The sequence below is a fragment of the Odocoileus virginianus genome, chromosome 6 (genome assembly GCF_023699985.2).
Source record: "Odocoileus virginianus isolate 20LAN1187 ecotype Illinois chromosome 6, Ovbor_1.2, whole genome shotgun sequence".
Taxonomy (NCBI): domain Eukaryota; kingdom Metazoa; phylum Chordata; class Mammalia; order Artiodactyla; family Cervidae; genus Odocoileus; species Odocoileus virginianus.
The window spans coordinates 48,455,093-48,467,428 of record NC_069679.1 but is presented as its reverse complement, the minus strand read 5'-3'; the positions used below and the strand labels follow the sequence as shown (position 1 = coordinate 48,467,428).

The following is a 12,336-nucleotide window of genomic DNA, read 5'->3' as shown; positions in this document are numbered from 1 at the left end:
ACAAGAAGATTACTCTGTGCTGAGCAATGGAGTCTCCTTCCTGGACATAAATTTATAGATCATCATAATTGAAGCCTGACACATATAAAACTGTAGGTAGATACTGATGCCATTGGAGCAGAGCACCATGAAGAGAACTTTCTTAGGCTCCTCTTGTATTCAACTAGGACACTTCTGATCCAGTTAAGGGAACACAAGTGTAACTTCAAAGAGCTTCAAAAAGTGTGCAAATTTTCACTGATAAAAGTTAATCTCCTCAAGATTAAATACACAGTCCCCAGACATTTACTAATCCTCTCACATACATTTCAATGAAAGGTGAAGCTGTTTTATTTACTCCAACCTTGAGTGTGGAGATTTTCTTCTTCTGAACTATTGATGTAAGCATGACATTTAAATACACATGAGTAGCAGCAATTCTATTTGAATATCCTGATTGTGTCAATTATCGTGATGCTAACCATGTCCATTCCACTCTGGAGTTTAAATAAACAGGACCACCTCTCTCTGCTCTTAGCAGAGGATTTATAGGGGCCATATGTTTGGCATTCGGGAAGATGTTGGCTTGCTCTCAGCAGTGATTACATATACAATATTGTCATATAATTTTCGGATTTTTCAAAGACTTCAAAGCTCACAACCTTCTGTGAACTTGCTATCTGGTTATGTTTATCATAGCAGGGAATAAAGGGAGGAGTGCTACGCAGAGACTGTAAATTATGAGCACTTCACAAATGCATTTTGTATGTCTATAAAACGCCAAAATGTCCAAGAGAAAAATAGAAAGGCTAGTTGGTCTACCACCCATACAGGGAGAAAGCCAGGCTGGAGCAAATGTGACTTAAATATTGGTTTGAAAGGGCCATTTAATTTTTCCATGATCAAGTTATTTTATCCTAATTTTTTCCTTTGCTAAATGAATGATGTTTAATTGGTAAGTAGAAATGAATTCATTTCCTCTCCATTCTCCTTTCTAAAAGTGACCAGATGTCCCATTTGGGGGAATTATCTCCGTGACATGGTTCTGAGAACACAAAACAGGCCTTGTAAGAGCAGAGGCGGGTAAAGCCCACCCCTGCTGCTCTGGGGCCAGTTACCACTGGCTAAGTTACCCTTCGTGTCTCAGCTGCCTTATCTGTAAAGTGGGGATGATTGTAATGGATCCTGCCTTATCAAGCTGTGAAGACCGAACAAGGTAGTATGTGCACAGTACATGGAAAGTATTCAATGAGTACTATTATTATAACTGAAACACTAGACAGAAGAAATAAAAGTATATACTTTTCACCTCAGGGATTAGACCTTGAAGGACCCATAGAAATTATTTTTGAGAGGACTCTGAATTCTCTATTCCCATAGATTCTGTTCATACTTTACTAGAACACTTGGAATACTGATGCCCTCCTCTGCATCAAGCACTGAAAGAGGTTTCTCATATATAGTATAGACATGAAATCAAGCAAAACGTAATGTCAATTTTTCCATGAATACTTTCCTATTTTCTCATTATGTTTTGTTCACCCAATAAGCACCTGTTATGTGCCAGTCAATGGGCTATCCAATGCAGTTGTCCAATATCCCTGGCTCTTAACAATCAGTGAGTAAACTTTTCTAGAAAATCAACATTTAGAGAAAGACTTAGATTCCCTATGCCAGAATGTTCTAGGAGGACTCATTCCAAGGGACAGCAAGTTATGCAACTAACTCTCTGTGCAATGCTGGCTGAGGCGAGCCACTGGGCCTTTGTGTGACTGAGCATCACATGCATCATGACTCAAAAGTGATCAGTTACCAAGTGACATTTAAACATCTTGACCAACTACCAGCAGCATTTTGCTCCAGTTATTGGAAGCTCCTCAGAGTGAACACGGTCCTGGGATAAGATCTGAAATCATCAGCTTCCCTGGTGCCTCAGATGGTAAAGTATCTGCTTGCAATGCAGGATACCAGGTTCAATCCCTGGGTCAGGAAGATCCCCTGGAGAATGGAATGGCAACCCACTCTAGAATTCTTGCCTGGAGAATTCCATGGACAGAAGAGCCTGGCAGGCTACAGGCCATGGGGTCACAAGGAGTCAGACACGACTAAGCGATTATCACACTTTCACTGCCTCTGAGGGTAAAAACACATATTGCCAGGAAGTACAGGGCAGAGAGGCACAAAAATAGTGTCATTTTTTGTCACTCTGCACCATGAGTGTCTGCTGTCTCTCCCCTGTTAAGAACGCTCACCAGGTTTCTCTCATGAAGTGTTGCCCATGCTCCTTAAAGCTTTTCACAGGTTTAGAGGTAGGAGGGGCAGCATTTTAGAGACAAGCAATAGAGAGGGACTGAAAGGAATCTAACATTAAATGTCAAATGCCACTTTAATGATCTTTCCACTGTATCACACCTTGTAGCAAGATTTAAAGATTTGTCAGACATGACTGAAGCAACTAAGCACATCTTCTGCCAAATCTCCCACTGATCACAATTTAAGTATCAAGACTTTGGTAAGACTGAGCACAGCCTGCCAACTGCAATGCTCATCTCAGTATCACTGACAGCATCTATCACTTTTCTTCCTTTTACAATCTATAAACCATGCTGGAACACTCTCACGCTGGAGGTGAGTAGAGCCTCTCTGGAGGGCAGCCTGGCAGTGTTCCAAACAACTTATATATGTGTTTCACCTTGGGACTTAATCCTCCCATTTCTGGAAATGTTCACAAAGAAATGATTGGCGATGTGGCAAATATGTATACATATATATATATGTATATATATATATATATGTATGTATGTGTGTGTGTGTGTGGTTAGCAAATCACAAGGCATCCCTAGTTCATATATAGGTATGAAAAGTCTAACTGTTAGTTGCTCAGTCATGTCCAACTCTTTGCAACCCCATGGACTGTAGCCTACCAGGTTTCTCTGTCCATGGGATTTTCCAGGCAAGAGTACTGGAGTGGGTTGCCATTTCCTTCTCCAGGGGATCTTCCCAACCCAGGGATCAAACCTGGGTCTCTGGCTTTGCAGGCAGATTCTTTACCCTCTGAGCCACTAGGGAAGCCCTATATAGGTATCAGTTCAGTTCAGTTGCTCAGTGGTGTCCAACTCTTTGCGACCCCATGAATCGAAGCATGCCAAGCCTCCCTGTCCATCACCAACTCCCAGAGTTTACTCAAACCCATGTCCATCGAGTTGGTGATGCCATTCAACCACCCCATCCTCTGTCATCCCCTTCTCCCTCCTGCCCCCAATCCCTCCCAACATTAGGGCTTTTTCCAAAGAGTCAACTCTTCGCATGAGGTGGCCAAAGTACTGGAGTTTCAGCTTCAGCATCAGTCCTTCCAATGAACACCCAGGACTGATCTCCTTTAGGATGGACTGGTTGGATATCCTTGCAGTCCAAGGGACTCTCAAGAGTCTTCTCCAACACGATAGTTCAAAAGCATCAATTTTTTGGTGCTCAGCTACATATATAACCAAATGAAATACGTGTTCACTAGGCAGTTAGTCACACTGGTACACCCTGAGAGGCACTGCTGCCCAACTGCTGGCAGATACCAGAATTGAAGATACAATGCCAAGGAGGAACTATCATGTAAGAAGTCAGCTGAATTCACTGACTGCAAATATCCCAATTTCAAATCAGAAATTAGAAAAAAAAATATTAAAAAAAACTCACTTCGTCACTTTTTCTATATAGCCTTTTCTCCCTTTGCCACTCTTATTCCTTCCCCATACCAACCACTGAGAGCACACCACCTTCATTATCCGAGAAGTCTACCTGCCTCGTAAATCCTTTCTTTCTTTCCAAAGTCAAAGTAGGCATGAACAGGACTCAATTGCTGGTATGAAGAAAACTGTGTGAATAAATAAATGTATCCATTCTATAGATTAGTCAATACTACTTTGAGTGACTTTGATGTATCAGAGTGAAACTAACAGTGCAAACATTAGATAGTTCTCACTGCCTACCACCCTTCTATAAAACCTCAAGCTTGAACTTGAGAAAATTCATATTACCCTAGACTACACATATTAGGGGAAGAAACTTCATTTAACCACTATGTTCTAGAGAAAGTATTTTTATTAGAAATCACATTTTATCTTGAATCCTAGAGTTCACATGCACAGTAGGATATTTTCGGCCTGATGGGCAGAAATTAAACTTGGGAAAAGCACAAATTGGTAGCTTCTTGCACAGAAGATCACACAAACAGTACAGAAAGATTATCCCCTGGGGGTTCTGAGAGGAAGTACCTAGAACCTTAAAACCCAGCTTCCACTGTCTGGGCTCAGCCTTCTCTGACCGCAGGCTCTTCAACTCAGCCTCTACCCACAAGATCACAGGGCCGATCCAGTCCTTTTCTGATCCTGCACGTCTCCCTCTTACTGAGACTAAGTCTCAAGGCTCATACATTTCTAAAGAATCTACCTTCTTATACTCTTAGTGTTTATTTAATTACCTGTAATGTTCTGTTTAATGATATGTCTTCTCCTTAAGACTCTAAGCTCCCTAAGAACACAGACTATGTCTGTCTCATTCACAGCTTTATCCCCAGTACCTAGCACAATGCCTAGCATATTGCTGGTTTAATCAATTTTGTTCCTGGGATATTGTGACTTACAATAAGAAGAATAGGGACTTCCCTGATGGTACAGTAGCTAAGACTCCATGCTCCCAATGCAGGGGGCCTGGGTTCAATTCCTGGTCAGGGAACTAGATCCTACATGCCCCAACTAATAGTTTGCAAGCTGCAACTAAAACCTGATGCAGTCAAATAATTTTTTTTAATTGAAGTATATATGTGGTCTTCATCCCTGTTATGGGCAAAGAGCTCCTAAAACCCTTGCAATTTCCTAAGTGATAAGAGTAATTGAGGTGGCTTGTCTTTTGTTACGTTAATGAGGTGACTTTTGGAGAACATCTAACCATGGGGGGCTTGTTGCCAATAGAACCTACCATCTAATTAGACTGTTGTGACATTCAGTCCAACCCCTTAACCTCCAAGTACCACAGAAGTTGGGTAACTTTCTTTCCCACACCCAGCCTCTGCCTGGAATACACCTCTTGAAGACTGGGGATCTACTTTGCTCCTATCAGGCAATCCTCCACCTCCGGGGACTGAAGTCCAATCTCTGAGCATCCTTAGGCATCCAAATCATGCTGGCTTCCACCTCTCTGCAAGCTCCACTCTGCTCACTTCCAACAGCTGCATCTTTCCCCTGGTGCAGGCCTCATCTCCTCACAGGCTGTATTTATCTACCAGTCTCACTGGAAAAGTGTCACCGATTCTGGGAAAGATTGAAGGCAAGAGGAGAAGGGGACAGTAGAGGATAAGATGCTGGGATGCTATCACTGACTCAAAGGACATAAGTTTAAGCAAACTTTGGGAGATAGCGAAGGGCAGGGAAGCCTGGCATGCCACAGTCCTTGGGGTCGCAAACAGTCAGACATGACTTAGTGACTGAACAATAACAACGCTGGTTCTTCCTTATCTTGCCTCTTTTAATACCAAGAGAGCTCCAATTCTCAGTGTGGAGACCTCAAGAGAGAGTCTGAGCAAAGAGACCCTCAGAGTGTCCCCAAATTCAAGACCTGAGATAGTACGGAGAAAAATACTGTGATGCAAGTTGCCAGTGTAAAGAAAGTTATGTTGAATCACCCACTACAATGTACTAAACTGTCTGAAACTCCATCAAAAGACTCAATAAGAGCATTTAAACACAGTCTACTTGGGAACACAGTTTATTCACAGATACATACATAAAATATTTTAAAAATTCACAAGTGAAGCAAAATAATATGCAGTTAAAATAGTGCAAATATTAATAGAGGAGGAAGTAACCAAGATGGGAGGGTTATAGCCAAGATGGTACATATGAACACCCTACGCTTACCTCCTCCCAGGGACACATCAAAACTACAACTATTTACAGAGCAACTATATAAGAATGACTTGAAGACTAGCAGAAAATAATTTAGATAAGAAAATACAAAAAAATGGGTAGGAGGGGTGGAGACATGGTATAGTCAAGGCTCATACCCTCAGGTGGGCAACCACAAACAGGAAGATAGAGAGATGTTCTTCCCAAAGAGTGAAGGCTCTGAGATTCATATCAGGTTCTCAAGCTGGATGGGGCAGGGGAGGGTGGGAGTCCTACACTGGGAAGATGAGCCCCAAGAACTGGCTTTGAAAGCTAGCAGGAATTGTGTATGAGATAGCTCTGCTTTTAAAAGATAAGTGCAGAGATTTCTCTGGTGGTCCAAAGGCAGACAGTCTACCGTGCAGTGCAGGGGATGCAGGTTCAATCCCTAGTTGGGGAACTAAGATCCTACAAGCCATGGAACAAGTAAGCCTGCATGCCACAACTAAAGAGCCTATGTGCCACGACCACTGAGCATGCAAGCTCCAGAGCCCGCACGCCACAAATAGTCTGCACACCACAACGAAAGAAGATCCTGCAACCAAGAAACAAAGCCAAATAAATAAATCTTTTCTAAAAATATAAATAATAAAAGGTGAAAGCAAAAATCTTATACACTTTAAGACCCAGTACAAAGGCAGTAATTTGAAAGGAGACTGAGTCATCCCACTTCCTGATCTTGGAAAGCCTCTCAGAGAGGCAAGAGACAATGAGGGCTTTCCCTGTGAACATATGGGCTGGCAGCAGCCATTTTTGGAAGCTCATTCTACAACAAGGACACTGGTGCTGACAAGCACCATTCTGTAGTCCCCAATCTAGACTGTTAGTGTTAGGAGCTCATCCATCCACTAGCAGGTCATCATCAGTCCCAGGACTCCTAAGATCAAGTAGACAGCTGCTCAAGGACCCAGCCTCACCCACTGGCAGGCCACCACAAAACCAAAGAACACCCAGCCCATGTAGCCAGGCACCCAGTGACTTAGCCCTGCCCACCAGTAACCAGCAGCCTCAGCACAAGGCAAGACCTGTCGGTTAACCAAGAAGGGGGCAAGCTAGACCTAAAAACACAAGAGACGCGTTGGGAAGATCTCCTGGAGTAGAAAATGGCAACCCACTCCAATATTCTTGCCTGGATAATTCCATGAACAGAGGAGCCAGGTGGGCTACAGTCCAGGCGGGGGTCACACAGTCAGACATGACTGAGAGACCAACAATTTCACTTCACTTTCACTAGAGCACTTACCTCTGCTGACAAGAGGGGAGTATGATTCTGAGCCTCAAAAACCCCTTTATGTCTCTGACATAAGGCTATATCTCCAAGATCGTGAGATGTAGACAACTCACCTAATATATACAAATAAAGAGAGTTAGGTAAAATTAGAAGATGAAAGAACAAAAAACTAAGCGAAGATAAGTAATCTATCAAGAGTTCAAGGCAATGATTATAGAGCTGCTCTGTGAACTCAGGAGAAGAAAGGATGAACACAGTGAGAAGTTTAGCAAAGAATTAGAAAATATAAAGAAAAACCAAACTGACTGAAGAATATAGTAAGTAAAATTTTTTAAAAATTACACTAGAATGAATTAACAGTAGATTAGCTGATACAGAGGAATGATTCAGTGAACTGGAAGGCAGAGTAGTGAGAAACCACATGAGCTGAACAGGGGAAAAAAAAAAAAAAAAACTTTTTAAAACGAGGAAAAAGAAACCTGTGAGACAACATGAAGCATACAAAAATTTGAAAGATAAGGGTCCCAAAAAGAGAAGAGAGAGAAAAGGGCAGAGAATTTAGTAGAAATAATAGCTGAAAATTCCCTCATCTGGAAAAGGAAATAGACATCTGGGTCCAGGAAACACAGAGTCCCAAACAAGATCAACCCAACGAGAACCACACCAAAACACACTGTAATTAAAATGCCAAAAATTAAAAGATAGAATGAGAATCTTAAATCAGCAAAGGGAAAAACAATTGTTTACATACAAGCGACTCCAACAGGTTTAATCGGTGAAAGTTTTACAGGCCGACAGGAGGACCAGGATGTATTTAAAGTGATAAAAGTAAAAAACCTACAGGTAAGAATACTCGCCCACACAAGGCTAGCATTCAAATTTGCAGGAGAGAGAAAGGGTTTAACAGACAAGTAAAAGTTGAGTTCCGACCACTAAACCAACTTTACAAGAAATATTAAACTGACTTCTCTAAACGGAAAGGAAAAACCACAACTAGAAATTCAAAAATTACTAAAGGACAAAATCTTATTGGTAAAGGCAAATATAGAGTAAGAATAACAGGTTAACCACTTATAAAGTGAGTAGAAAGGTTAAAAGACAAAAGTAGCACAACCATCTATATCAACAATAAATAGTTAAGGGATACACAAAACAAAAAGAAGTAAAATATGATGTAAAAAATATTAAACATGGGCAAGAGTGAGTAAAAATGCAGTATTAGAATATGTTTGAACTTAAGAGATTATCAAAGAAAAAATATATATATTTTATATATACACACATAAATACACACATACCCCTCATGGTAATCACACACATACCTCATGATAACCACAAACCAAAAACCTATAAGAGATACACATACAAAAAACATAACACTAAGGACAGTCATCAAATAATAAAAAAGAGGAAAAAAGAGCAAAAAAGAACTATAAAAACAATTAACAAGATGGCAGTAAGTACATACCTATCAATAATTACCTTAAACATAAATGAACCAAATGCTCCAATCCAAAGATAAGCAATGGCTGAATGAATAAAGAAAATGACCCATATATATGCTGCCCACCAGAGACTTACTACAAATCTAGAGAAACACACAGACTGAAAGTGAGAGGATAGAAAAATGTCTCCCATGCAAATGGAAACAAAAAGAAAACTAGTGTAGCAATATTTGTACTGACAAAAATAGACATTAAAACAAAGCCTCAGAGAGGCAAAGAAGAAATTACAAAGTGATCAAGAGATCAATCTAACAAGAAGGTAAACAACTGTAAATATATATGCAACCAACACAGAACCATCTAAATACATAATGCAAATATTAACAAACATAAAGGGAGAGATCGACAGTATCACAATCATATTAGGGCAATTTAACACCCCACTTATATCAATGGAGAGATCACCCAGACAGAAAATTTATAAAGAAAGAATGGCCTTAAATGAAACATTAGACCAGATGGACTTAATATATATGGAACATTCCATCCAAAAGCAGCAGAATATACATTCTTATCAAGTGCCCATGGAACACTTCCCAGCACAGATCACCTGCTAACTACCTAACAAGTCTCAATAATGTTAAGCCTGAAATCATAGCAAGCATCTTATCTGACTAAACAGGTATGAAACTTTAATACAACTGTAAGAAAAACATGCAAAAGCATAAACACAATAAAGATAAACAATATGCTACTAAAAACCAATACATCACTAAAGAACTCAAAGGGAAAACTATAATACACCTGAAAAAAATTGAAAATGGAAACACAATGACTCCAAATCAATGGGACACACTCAAACCATATCTAAGATGGAAATTTATAGTGATAAAATCCTACTTCAGGAAACAAGAAAAATCTCAAATAAACAATCTTACAACAAAAACAAGAACAAAACCCAATATTAACAGGAGGAAAAAAACAAAGATCACAGCAAAAGTAAATGAAATAGTAGAAAAGATGAATGAAACAGGTGGTTCTTTTAAAAGATAAACAAAATGGATAAACCATTAGCCAGACTCACCAAAAAAAAAAAAAAAAAAGAGGGCCCAATCAATAAAATCAGAATGAAAAAGGAAAAGTTACTGATACCACAGAAATACAAAGGATAGTTGGAAATTGCTATGAACAACTATACTCTGATAGAATGGACAAGATAGAAGAAATGGACAAGTTTCTATAAATATACAATCTCTCAAGACTGAATCAAGAAGACATAGAAAACAGGAAAAGAGCAAATACCAATAATGAAATTGAATCAATAATTTTTAAAATTCTCCCAAAAACAACAACAACAAAAAGTACAGATCCAGACAGCTCCATGGGTAAATTCTACCGAATATTAAAAATGAGTTAACACATATTCTTCTCAACTATTTTAAAAAACTAAAGGAGAAACACTCCAAAACTTACTTATGAGGCCAGCATCATCCTGATACCCAAAACAAAGACACTGCCAAAAAAAAAAAAAGGACATTTAAAAGTCAGTATCCCCGAAGAACAGATGCAAAAAAAAACCTCAACAAAACTTTACCAAAAACAAGTTTAATAATGCCTTAAAAGAATTATATACCATGATCAAGTGCCCCTTCAGTAATTATACACCCACCCCTCCAGTAATACAATGATGATTCAATATCCACAAATCAATCAACATGGTATGCTGTATCAACAAATTAAGGAATAAAAATAATACTTAATAGATGCACAAAATTAAAAATCCACTTTCGATAAAAACTCTCAACGAAGTGGGTGTAGAGGGAATTTATCTCAAACTTACAAAAGCCATCAGTCCACAGCTACCAGCACGCTCCACAGTGAAAAAAGAAAGCACTTCTGCTACAACCAGGAACTAGACAAGGATGTCCACTCTGTCACTTTTATTCATACTAGTGATAGCCCTAAAAACTGCAATCAAACAAGAAAAAGAAATAAAAGGAATCCAAATTGGAATAAGAGAAGTAAAACTGAAGGGTACATGCACCCCTATGTTCACTGCAGCACTGTTTGCAATAGGCAAGACATGGAAGCAACCTAAATGTTAAATGTCCATCAACAGATGAAAGGATAAAGACAGTGTGGTACATATAGGCACTGAAATAGTACTCAGCCATTAAGAATGAAACAATGCCATTTGAAACAACACGGATGGAACTGGAGATTATCACACTAAGTGAAGTAAGTCAGACAGATAAAGACAAGTATGATATTGCATATATGTGAAATTTTTTTTAAAATGATACAAACGAACTTATTTACAAAGCAGAAACAGACTTACAGAAGGGAAGAATGGGGGAGGAAGGACAGAATGGTAGTTTGGGTTTGACATGTACACATTGCTAAATTTAAAATAGATGACCAAACAGAATCTACTGTATAGCACAGGGAAAACTGCTCAATACTGTGTAATAACCTAAATGGGAAAAGAATTTGGAAAAGCATAGATACATATGTATAAATGAATCACTTTGCTATACACCTGAAATGAACACATTGTTAATCAACTATAGAAGAGCTCCTTTCAACATCTCTTGTAAGGCAGGTCTAGTATTAATGAACTCCCACAGCTTTTATTTGTCTGCGAAAGCATTTCTCCTTCACATCTGAATGACAACTTTGCTTTGTATTTTTGGGTGAAAGACTATCTTTCAGAATTTTGAGAATGCCACTTTCTCTTGGCCTAGAGGATTTCTGCTCAGAAATCTGCTGATAACCCAATGAGTTACTGTCCTTTATTCCTAGCTGCCTTTAAAATGCTTTCTTTTACTTTTGACCATTTTAATATTATGTGTCTTGGAGAAGGTCTTTTTGCACTGAGATAATTAAGTGTTCTCTTAGCTTTAAGGACTTGTTATAGGCAGTTCCTCCCTCAAGTTTAGGAAATTCGATCAGCTATTATTTCCTTAAATAAACTGTTCCCTCTTCCCTCAGAACTGAGGGAACTCAGAACTGAAAGAACTAAGAACTGTCCCCTCTTATCTCAGATATCCATTCCCCTAATGTTGCCTTTCCTAAAAAAGTCTGCTCTCATGGGATTTCCTAATTTTCTAATATTTTCTCTTTCCTTTTCTACTTGTATCATTTCTGGATGTCTACCTTTGAGTTTGCTAATTCTTTTTTACATGTATCTGCTCTATATCCATTGCTTTCCAGTGCATTCTTCATCTCATTTATTGAGTTTTTCAACTCTAAAATTTGCTTGGTTCCTTTTAAGAGTTTCAATCTCTTTGATAAAGTATTCCTTCTGTTCATAAATTTTATTCCTGAGTTCACAAAACTGCCTTTCTGAGTTTTCTTGTAGCCCACTGAGTATCCCCATGACAGCTACATTGAACTCTCTATCACTCAGATCACAATATTCCATGACTTTAAGTTTGCTTTCTAAAGGACTGTCACTTTCTTTTTGTGTTGCAGCGTTACTGTGTTCTTCGTGGTGCCTGATGACTTTGCTCCTCGCTGGGGCTTCCCTGTTGGCTCAGACATTAAAGGATCTGCCTGCAATGCAGGAGTTCAGCTCTGTCGCTCAGTCATGTCCAACTCTTTGTGACCCCATGGACTGCAGCACGCCAGGCCTCCCTGTCCATCACCAACTCCCGGAGTTTACTCAAACTCATGTCCATTGAGTCGGTGATGCCATCCAACCATCTCATCCTCTGTCGTCCCCTTCTCCTCCCGCCTCCAATCT

At 39.4% G+C, this 12,336-nt stretch overlaps 1 protein-coding gene across 2 annotated transcripts in view; it reads right to left on the bottom strand.

Annotated features, from left to right (window-relative positions):
- ATP8B4 (ATPase phospholipid transporting 8B4 (putative)) overlaps positions 1–12,336 on the bottom strand; it is a 299,006-nt gene that overhangs the window by 270,173 nt on the left and 16,497 nt on the right. Inside the window, exon 1 of one of the 2 annotated variants that reach the window (XM_070469295.1) lies at positions 10,065–10,086. The exons of the other annotated variant lie outside the window; for it this stretch is intronic. The gene's annotated coding sequence lies outside the window, so the exon portion shown is untranslated. Of the gene's footprint in view, positions 1–10,064; positions 10,087–12,336 lie in introns of those variants that run through there. 2 annotated transcript variants of the gene reach the window in all.